The sequence below is a fragment of the Rhopilema esculentum genome, chromosome 11 (assembly GCF_057945365.1).
Source record: "Rhopilema esculentum isolate cy_ngs chromosome 11, ASM5794536v1, whole genome shotgun sequence".
Lineage (NCBI taxonomy): Eukaryota > Metazoa > Cnidaria > Scyphozoa > Rhizostomeae > Rhizostomatidae > Rhopilema > Rhopilema esculentum.
Window position 1 is genome coordinate 6,969,786 of NC_142825.1, and position 7,865 is coordinate 6,977,650.

Below are 7,865 nucleotides of genomic sequence, written 5' to 3' on the forward strand. Positions count from 1 at the left end.
GCAGAAATTAACAGCAGATAGCAGCAGTTTGTGATGAAACGGTTTCAGTAACAAATAACTATACAGAGTGCAGTAAATCCCCATTCTTTGAACAAAACAACTGTTAGGCCTTTTTACACAACATCTCTAAGAGAGAGAGAGAGAGAGAGAGAGAGAGAGAGAGAGAGAGAGAGAGAGAGGGAGAGGGAGAGAGAGAGAGAGAGAGAGAGAGAGAGAGAGAGAGAGAGAGAGAGAGAGAGAGAGAGAGAGAGAGAGAGAGAGAGAGAGAGAGAGAGAGAGAGAGAGAGAGAGAGAGAGAGAGAGAGAGAGAGAGAGAGAGAGAGAGAGAGAGAGAGAGAGAGAGAGAGAGAGAGAGAGAGAGAGAGAGAGAGAGAGAGAGAGAGAGAGAGAGAGAGAGAGAGAGAGAGAGAGAGGGAGAGGGAGAGAGAGAGAGAGAGAGAGAGAGGAGAGAGAGAGAGAGAGAGAGAGAGAGAGAGAGAGAGAGAGAGAGAGAGAGAGAGAGAGAGAGAGAGAGAGAGAGATTTTCAATTACCCACTATCAAGATATTTACAAGTTCAAAATTTCGTGTAAAAATCTTGCTTTTCCACTTTGTATCAATTTTCACAATTATTTTCCTTGCATATACCATATACCAAAACTAATTCAGCATTCAATTGGCGTCCATTGAAAACCAGTATCTAGCTGCAATGACATTTTCCTAGTCATTGGAAATGACTAACAGATTAAATGAAAAGCCAACTGCACTTAACAGTCTCAATATACTAAAATCCTACTATGCAAATTAGCTTCGAAACAACGAATGTGCTACTATGCAAATGAGGGGCACGGAAATCTGCACACGGTCTCACCCACTCGACGCCTCTTCGAACGAGATCGGTTTCGAGGCCTCCTCGAAACGTCCCGCTTTTTCCTCCGTTCGATCCCGTCCGTCGACGTGAGTCTGCAGCTGGCCTTCGATTTTCGATTCGGTCCCGTCTTCCTGCCTGAAAATCCTCGAAACAAACTTTTTCTAGGCGGAAGTTGCTTTGCTTGCGGACCTGATTGCCTCTCCGGAGAAAAGGTTACGTCGGGTCGTTAAGCGTGTTAGGCTTTGTCAGCGAGGTCGTTAACCGCCACCTCTTTGTGCGGAGAAGCAATTAAGTGCGGGATCCTCAAGTTTCTGCGAGCTTCGATTTCCTTTGCAGGAAAACCTTGCTGCGTCACAGCTCGGTTCTCCCTTCTGGATGGAAGTTTTGATTCGACGTTTTTTTTGGAATCGAAACAGCTCGCTTGCGACACCTTTCTCCCAAAAGCTCGAGACCGTACGAGCAAAAGTTATGATTGTCATGATTATCTCATTGTTGTTGCTTACACTACTAGGCACTCTCATGGTTATCATGATCTTTTGGCGATACGTTCCGATGACGTAGCGATTTGCATTGTTGCAGGGACAGTTTTTTTCCCGGTAACTGAAAAATTCCCTTTTATGGGGGATCGATTGATAAATGACCGTGCAATTTGTGTCAGAACAGTCTCAACTGGATAAAAGCATGATAAATTGTCGCAAAGATCATTTTCCAGCCAGGTGCATTTTAGAGCACACGGTTGGAAAGAAAGGTTTGGAAAAAGAAGTCGACATGTTTCTCACAATGGACCCTTGATTTTGGACGCAATTTTCAGTGTGAGTATTGTTTATTCTTTTCGCTTATGTTTCTGCACCTTGCCTTGCCATTTTTCTAACAAAACGCCCTGCCCCTGCCGCGAAATATTTAATAGTCGCCCCTTTATTGAATACTATGTTTCTGTTGCTCTTTTATTAGCTATAACATTGAATTTACCGTCTGTTCTTCTGCTGTTTTTGCAGGACAGTGTCGAGAACACGATTTGAATACCTTTCCCAAATTGAATATTCATCAGGTTAGTGCGTTTGTTTTCGGGGTTATTTTCATCCCTTTTCGTTTATCTACGTTTCAAAATAGAGGTATTTTATATTTTATTATTTATCAATTTGTGCAACGAATTCTCAGCGAATTGTGACGCCTAGATTCAGGAAATTCAAACTTTATAGGACAGTTTTGCCTGACGAGTTGCGAACGACGATCAAGCTACGCCCCCTTTGTGATGTGACCCCGTTGTCTGCAAGGTCGTTATTGGGGAAACTTTTCGTGAGTGCGGATCGTTAACGATCATTAGTGACGCATCGATTAGGAATCTTGATCTTCGATGTCGACATTTGATTTTGGTAAACTTGCTGCGTCACAGTTTCATATCGGTTATTCTTGGATTTTTTGCAGGACATTCCCGTGGCAGATTGACCAAAGTATTGTAAAAGATATTCTCATCCAGCTTCATCACACGGTAAGCGATTTTTGATATCAAAGATCTCTTCGTGTTTTACTTCGTTTATACTCAAATTTTTTTCGCCGTTTCTTAGATAGTTTTGCCTGACGAGTTGCGAACGACGATCAAGCTACGCCCCCTTTGTGATGTGACCCCATTGTCTGCAAGGTCGTTATTGGGGAAACTTTTTGTGAGTGCGGGTCGTTAACGATCATTAGTGACGCACCGATTAGGAACCTTGATCTTCGATGTCGACATTTGATTTTGGTAAACTTGCTGCGTCACAGTTTTCATTTCGGCTATTCTTGGATTTTTGCAGGACATACCCGTTGCAGATTGACCAAAGTATTGTAAACATATTATCACCCAGTTTCATCACACGGTAAGCGATTTTTGATATAGAAGAGCTCTTGGTGTTTTACTTTGTTTACACTCAAATTTTGTTTCGCGTTTCTTTATATAAATACGTTGAATGAATTCTTAACGAAAAGCCAAGTGTTTATTTAGAAAAATTAAATTTTTCAATGCAGTTTTTCGTCTGTTGCGAATGCCGGTGAAGTTACGCCTCCTCCTAACCCTCGCGATTGATTGATTGCTTTCGCGATATTTTCTGCGAATTTTTGCTGCCCCTTTTTGTTTAAATATTCATGCTACACCCTTCGTGACAAGATTTAGTAGAGTTTTTGTAAACTTCATGTTGCCCTCATCGTGGTATAGAAATATAATAACTTTTTCAATACATTTTTCCATCTATTGCAAATGCCGGTGAAGTTACGCCTCCCCTAACCCCTCACAGTTGATTGATTGCTTTTGCGATATTTTCATGGATTGGAAGCTGCCCCTTTTTGTCAAAATAATCATTCTGCTCTTTTTTTGTACGTGTTTTTCTACCACTTTTAGACCAATTTTACAACTGCTAAGCAATTTTTCCAGCCATTTCCATTTCGACATGGAAACATGCTTTAATGAATTGATTCTACGCGTACACACTAGCGCTGAAATTTAATAACCATTATTCCTCTTTTTTTCAGGGCATTTGTGAGACGTTTTGACACCACGATTTGAATGAAAGACATTTCTTCTTTGGCCTTTGTTTCGTTGTAATTTGATTGATTTAGAGGATCTTTGTATGTTTATTGTAAAGTTGAAGAATAATTCAAGATTTTGCATCCTGCTCTCAAATAGTTTCAGCGATTGATAGGACCCCTATTTCATAGATTTTCCTACCCTACTTCCAATTGGTTTTTTACGAGGATGTTTATGAAACACACGGTTCCCTCATTGCATTTTTACAGAGTTTGCCCCCTATGCGTTATAAACATCTATTAGATTTTGCTTTAAATGTCCTATTTAACTTTGGAGGATCCTCAACTCTAGCCATTTATTGTTACCAATCTTGCAATTGGTTTTTTACGAGGATGTTGGTGAAATACACGCCTCCCTCATTGTGATATATTTGAGGGTTTGCCTCATATATTTTGAAAACATCAGATTTTAAATTTTGCTTTAGTTATGGATTTTGTTTTGAGGATTCTCCACTCTAGGGTTGGCTCGCCAATAGTAACTATTAATTGTTGTTGTTTTCAAAATAAGCAAACATTTTGATAATTATTATGATGATGAAGTAAATATTTGTTTTTCTGCTAGAAATCTGCCATTGAACACAAGTTAGGATAGTTGATAATCAGTAAAGTTTTATAGCATGATAAAAAGTCCTCAAAAATGAAACATTAGTGGAAGTGCTCAAAAATGAAACATTTGTGGAACTATATATATTCTCTTTCGGCAATATTTTAGACACAGGTATTAAGTAAAATTCATATAAAGATTAATTTATTTTCAAATTTGGTCGGGGTGAAGAGGAAATAGATAAATGACTTTGCTGGATGCCTCTTCGTGAAAATATCGAAATTTGAGCTTCTCCATATAAAATGGAGGTCGGGGGCAACCAAAAAAACAAGTCTATTGCTTTACCAAATCTGAAGGCCTCATCCATTGGTATTAAAAGGTCAAAACGAGGCGGAAACGCCCGAGCTGATATCAACACACCACCTAGCAACAATGAAATCACGTGATTTGAATCAGAAAGGAAGATTCTGTTAAAAGTAGCTAGATATATGTGAACTGTACCAAAAATAGCGTTAACATGATTATAATCTCGAAAAATCATCTGACCTATAGACAATTAATTGACAAGGTCTTAGTAGTACATTTAAAACGAACACCACCAACCTCTCCAACAGTTGAATGGTTTCCAAATTTCTTTTATTTGGCAAATAAATCAATTAATTGAGTCCTGGATGATAGACCTACTTATAATACGTACAGTAACAAGGTTCCCACATTAAACGCAATAATTAGGCTAGGCTGACCAGCGTCGCAATTTAAGATGCCTGGGTATTGTCAGAAATTGTAATATGAAAGAACCATTTCCACAACATCAAACCTACTGTGCACGTGAAGAACGTTGAAGCTACCAATAAACATCGTTTAATTGCCTAAAAATAAACTACAGAATGTTTGGAGCACACGGAAACAGCAAAATCACACCTTTGATAATCTACTGAGTTATTGATTTAAACTTTAACTGCTCTCTCACGCTTTTCCTTCACCAATTTAGCAACCACCTTCTTTCTAATAACAAATAATGTAAAAAATCCTTCCCTAATAATGCAATTTTTCAATAATGTCCTTCCGCGTCACAATACATATATTCTGCTCTCTTCTAAAACCCATTTCAAGTTTCTCTCAAAATGGCAAACGAGCAGGCCCCAATCGTGACTGCTCAATACTCATTCGATTTACTCCATGTTCCATAAAAAATATGTCATAAGATCCCACACTTTATCTAAATAGACTACAATTCACTGAAAAGTTTCTACTGAATGTTATTGTAAATAGACTACAATCCTCCATAAAGTTTTTACTTAATGCTATTGATATTTATTATTATAGAGTGGAAGTAAACTAGCCTTTCTTGGCGACCCCGCCAAAGCGGGGTCTTGCAAGGCCCACCTAGCCTGAGTTTCCATTCTTGACGACCCCGCCAAAGCGGGGTCTGGGTGGCCCGCCGGCCCGCGACAGCCCGAGCCAGTGGACCGCCGGCCCGCGGCACGCCCAGCCAGTGGACCGCCGGCCCGCGACACGCCCTGCCAGTGGACCGCCGGCCCGCGACATGCCCAGCCAGTGGACCGCCGGCCCGCGAAACACCGAGCAAGTGACCCGCAAGCCCCCGCCCAACCCTAGGTGCAAATTAGCAAAGAACGAACTAACGCCATCCCCAACACACAAAACCCCCTCACACAAAACCCCAACACACACGACCCCAACACACACGACCCCAACACACACGACCCCAACACACACGACGTACCCCCCGCAGAGGCGTGGCTCCCGCACAAAAGAGGCTCACGCCAAAAAGAGGCTGTACCTGCTCCCCCGCAGAGGCTGCAAGAACCACGCCCTCTCCCATCACAAAATTCTTCCTCAAAAAAAAGTGCAAAAAACACTCGCACTCCTGCAGAATTCAGCGAAAAAATCACTCGCGCTCCTACGCGATTTTTACTCGCACGACTGTCACAGGCGCTAGAGGGCGGGGACCTTTTTTTTCGCCTCTCCTCCCCGCCCTCTAGCGCCTGTGACAGGAGTGCGAGTAAAAATCGCGTAGGAGCGCGAGTGATTTTTTCGCTGAATTCTGCAGGAGTGCGAGTGTTTTTTGCACTTTTTTTTGAGGAAGAATTTTGTGATGGGAGAGGGCGTGGTTCTTGCAGCCTCTGCGGGGGAGCAGGTACAGCCTCTTTTTGGCGTGAGCCTCTTTTGTGCGGGAGCCACGCCTCTGCGGGGGGTACGTCGTGTGTGTTGGGGTCGTGTGTGTTGGGGTCGTGTGTGTTGGGGTCGTGTGTGTTGGGGTTTTGTGTGAGGGGGTTTTGTGTGTTGGGGATGGCGTTAGTTCGTTCTTTGCTAATTTGCACCTAGGGTTGGGCGGGGGCTTGCGGGTCACTTGCTCGGTGTTTCGCGGGCCGGCGGTCCACTGGCAGGGCGTGTCGCGGGCCGGCGGTCCACTGGCTGGGCGTGCCGCGGGCCGGCGGTCCACTGGCTCGGGCTGTCGCGGGCCGGCGGGCCACCCAGTCTCAATGTACTAAAATGCTACTATGCAAATAAGGGGCAAGCAACGGTGATCACGGTCGCAGCTACTTCGCCCCTGTTCGTGTGAGATCGGTTTAAAGGCGCCCCGCCAACGTCCCGCTCTTTTCTCCACTCGACCCCGTCCGTCGATGGGAGTCTGGGATTTTGCTTCTTTTCTCCCTCTGTCTTGGTTTTCCTGGTCGAAAATCCTCAAAACAAACTTTTTTTCGGCGGAAATTGCCTTGCTTGCGGACCTGATTGCCTCTCCAGAGAAAAGGTTACATCGGGTCGTTAAGCGTGTTAGGCTTTGTCAGCGAGGTCGTTAACCGCCACCTCTTTGTGCGGAGGGCAATTATCTCCGCAGAGTTGCTCTGCCAAGGCTCTGCTAATCACCGTCGATTTTTTTGGCACGAAAACGGTGCTGCGTCACGGCTCGCTTCTCCCTTCTGGATGGAAGTTTCGATTCGAAGTTTTGGGAATCAAAACCGTTCGAATGCGACACCTTTCTCCCAAAAACTCGAGACCGTACGAGCAAAAGTTATGATTGTCATGATTTTGCCCTGTACTGTAATGTACAGTACACCACTGTACGAATCCTTTGTGTTGGGGCTCTGGCTCGACCGTGATTGGTCGAAAGTTTGATCGTTATAAGTACTAAGAATGCGATCTCATTGTTTAAACTAGACGCTCATGCTTATCATGTTCGAATTTAGCTGTATCACTACTTTTTACATCACGTGTCCCTTCGTTTTGCCATCTTTGTTTACTTGGCGAAATCGAAAAAATAAATGTCAAACCCTCGAAAAACTTCTTCCCGATTTTTTTCAAAGGAGCGTTGGATTTAAATGAAAATCACACAGAAAACGAAAAATTAAGCTAACCAATTCCTGTACGAGTGGGGGTACGGGCCCCGCCATCCCGCCATCCCCCATCATTGCAACAAAGAATTGACCGCTCAATAAAATCAACAAGAATTTCCTATCCACATGCACTTCACTGAGCATTCCAAACATACGATTGAAGTTAACACGGACGTAAAAATGCCGAAATTTTCAAAAATGAAACTTTACAAGAAAGTTTGTTTTGGTTGCGGACGATTCAGGATGTTTCCCTTCCTAATCAAACTATAGCATTGATGCGAGATCATTAAGTGGCAAGCTGATTGTCAGTGCGGATCGTTAGCGATCATTAACCTTTCCTTCTGCAAAGCTCCGCGGTGAAAAACCATCTTTTTCGATTTGCTAAACTTGCTGCGTCATAGCTTGCCCCGCCGTTGTTTTACGCAGTATAAGTCGGTTGACAGCATTTTTATGATGGAAAAAACTTTCTTAGTCGTTTCGAAAACAAATTGGAAGCTTATCTTTACAATTTCATTTTGTTTGATTGCGAAGGATGCAGGACCTTTCCCTTCTTGATCAAA

General features: G+C 43.0%; 1 long non-coding RNA gene across 1 annotated transcript; it reads left to right on the forward strand.

Moving 5' to 3' along the window:
- Positions 1-1,480: 1,480 nt before the first annotated feature.
- On the forward strand, positions 1,481-3,949 carry LOC148958962 (uncharacterized). The gene is made up of 5 exons (XR_016144275.1): positions 1,481-1,661; positions 1,845-1,897; positions 2,275-2,338; positions 2,640-2,702; positions 3,352-3,949. It is a non-coding gene; the product is annotated as an uncharacterized LOC148958962 (long non-coding RNA).
- Positions 3,950-7,865: the final 3,916 nt, after the last annotated feature.